A 3,242-nucleotide genomic window follows, 5' to 3' on the forward strand; every position below is an offset into this window, starting at 1 on the left:
CTGGATTCCACCTTTGTCATCAGAGGCAGCATGTGCCACTTGCTGAGGAGATGGCGCAGGAGCTAGACTTGCACCCACCCTGCTCGAGGAATCCCATCAGCAGTGCTGTGCCACCACGCGAATGGAGTGCCGAACTGGATGGACCGTCGGTTTGCTCCAGCAGGGCTCTTTTGTGTTCTTCTCAAGGAATGTGGAATTGTCCCGAGAATGACTGTGCCCATCTTAAAGGCGATTCACCTTTTCTAACCTAGAGAACCTAAAGCTCAGATGGTCTTTCTCACCATCTGGAGACCTTCCTATCATTGTAAGTGGTTCAGAGGGGTGTTTGGTGTGAGAGGACACTAAGTTTCATTAGAGGAATGATGCTTTCTAGAGAAATCCCCTTAAGGAAGAATGTGAGCTGAGCAGCTGCTGTCCTGCTTCGGAGTGGACCCAGGGTATGACTGGTGTTTGTCCCTATAATGGGCCTGGTTTAAGTCCTCCTTGTAGAAAAGCCAAGAATCCCTTATGCTGGCCGTTTGGTTACTTTCCTTCACCTGTTCGACCTGGAAAATACTTTCCATGTTGTAGAGTGCCTATGAATGAATCTGGATAGTGCATGTTGGTGAAGACTGCCTTTTTAGTAGCCAGACTAGCAGGAGCGATTGCATCTCTGGGTATAGAACTGGACCTTGAAGCAGGAAGTCCAGCTTCTGGAACAGAACCCATGGACCTTCCTATGTGAAGCCTAGGATCTCCAAGAACCAAAGTCTGAGGAGCCAGGAGAGAGAGACTGGGACTACTGTTGGTCTCTTATGTTTGCAGCACTCTGGCTAGGAGCAGAATAGAGGGAAGGTGTAGTTTTCCTTTGGCCACTCATTTCCTCTGGTTCTGTAGGAATGGAACCGTGAGATCCTGTGACCGAGTCAGGAGACCACCAGTCCAGAGTTAGCCAAACTGTAACTGGTTCTGGATTTCATCCTCCTAGTGGTAAACTCAAGAAATCTGCAGTCCAGTTCAGCTTACCCTTAATTTGTTTTGATGGAGGCTAAATCCTGTTTGTTCTGGGTTTTTCAAGGAAGGAACAGGTGGGTTGGAGTGAATCTTACCTGAATTTATAAGTCACTGCAGTTGATAGAGGTGCCAAATTCCTGCCAGGACACTGACTTCAGCACAAGGCTTGTCACTTTTGCTGACACCCAGTTTTATTTGGTGTGGGAGCTCTCGACAGACGCTTGTTTGGACGGCAGGTACAAAAATGCATTGGCACAGTTTTTGCGTGGGCATTAGAGGACAATGTCTTGGAAGCACAATGTCTTGGATGTCTGTGGGACAAATGGTGCTCATTGGTTCTCCCCAAAAGTACCTTCTTTGCACAGGAAGAGGAGGAGGAAGAAAGGATGTCAGAGCTGAGAACCTCTGTCCCCGAGGCTGCTCAAACCAGGCTCACTCTGAAAGAAAAGCCCACTATTTCGTCCCTTTTATAACTCACCTTTTTCTTCTTCCAGAACGGGGATGGGAAACTATTTTTAGCTTGAGGACCAAACTGATTCTGGGCAAGTCTGTTGGGGACACATCTCAGTGGCAGGCATGGGCACCTCCCTGCAGGCAAGTGGCCCCTATAGGATCACTCCTACGCTGTCCCGTTACACACAAAAGCACACTTACACACAGCCCTCTCTGATACCTACTGTTGATTGTAGTGTGGCGGGGTGGATTTTGAGCGAGGCAAGGGTCACAGCCCTTTCCCTCCCCTCGCTGTCACGTAGCTTTTAACAGCCTCCACTGGGAAGCAGAAGGGGAAATCCAGCATAGGGCACCCTATGGGCCATGGGTTCACCGTCCTGATTTCAAGGCTGGACAACTGCCTGTGCAAATTTCATGTCTGCTTCTCCCAGTCAGGTGTCCTCCAGGTGCTTTTCGTGGCACTCCTTACCACTGAGCAAGGCGGATGCAAAGTTGAAATCCAAAACATCTGGAAGGCATCAGGTTCTGCTTGCTGTAACTAGCCATTTTTCGCCTCCCTTTTCATTATAGCATTTTTCTATATACTTTTCTAGGGAATGCTTTCCATGGTCTTGACTCTTGGACCCCTGCTTCCTGGCATTTTTGGCCAACAGGTCCTGCAGCCTGGGCCACCAGGGTTCCCTCTGGTCTCTGCCTAGCAGAACTAGTGGATCAGAACTTTAGAAGCTATGCTTCCCAAAACAGCATCAGATTCAACTTTTGGACAGGAAGGCAGGAGTTCAGAGAGGCCAGTCAGTACCGCAACCGGCAACTGCACAGTGATGAAAGCTCTGAAACAGTACAAGGCAGTTACAACTTCCAGGGCCGACCCACACGTCTCCCAGATGTGGGCATCTGGCATGCTGCAGTGGGCACAAGGCCATGGGCAGGTGCATTTATTCCCTAAAGTGCAAAACAAATGCATATTTATTAGAAATGGAGAGGTGCCAAAATATCCTGTAGTGCAGCCATCTGGAACCTGGAATTTTACAAGGGGGTTGAATTATCCCTCTTGCTATGGGTGTCTGGGGCATGCTGGGACTTGGCGGTCACCAGGGTTGGAGAGCTGCTATAACAAGCAGTACTGAGTTTAAGAACAGAAGATTTAACCACTGTTTCCCATTACTGGATTGAACTGGGATTACCAAAGAAAAACGGGCTAACAAAACAGGGAGAGTGAATGTGGACCCATGCCCCTTTGCCTAATTTTAAAAGCATGAAGCAAGCTCCGTGAGATGGATTTGTCCCTTTCCCTGGCAGACGGCTAGGTGAGATGTGAAAAGGTGGAACAGGCAGGTGGAGGAGGGAGGGATGAAAAAGAAAGGGGATGACTCCCCCACTAGGGGCCCCAGTCCTGACTGTGACCAGCTTCAGCCCCATCCACCACTGGCTCAAGGCCCTTGGTAGGATCCAAAGGTGCTGAACCAAGCACAAATCCTGCTGAAAGGTGGTTGTCTTTGCTGCCAACATGCTAAATTGAAGAGTAAGTTCAGCCCCGCACAGGTTCACTTTTCACTTAGCTTACACCTCTGAATAACTGAACGCAGAATCACTGGAGGACACCTTCCCTGCAGTGTCTCTTGAGCAGCCAAAGTGAGGTTTGAAACTAGACCCATCCCATCCCATCCCATCCCTTCCTCCCCCCAGTTTAATATGCTATGAAGCCAGCGATACAACAACCCCACTCCCAAACCAGAGGCTTTGCTGCTGGGTATGAATTCAGCATGTGAAAGAAATCCATACAGTGACTAGAAGTA

The sequence above is a fragment of the Varanus komodoensis genome, unplaced genomic scaffold (genome assembly GCF_004798865.1).
Source record: "Varanus komodoensis strain SLA01 unplaced genomic scaffold, ASM479886v1 scaffold30, whole genome shotgun sequence".
NCBI lineage: Eukaryota > Metazoa > Chordata > Lepidosauria > Squamata > Varanidae > Varanus > Varanus komodoensis.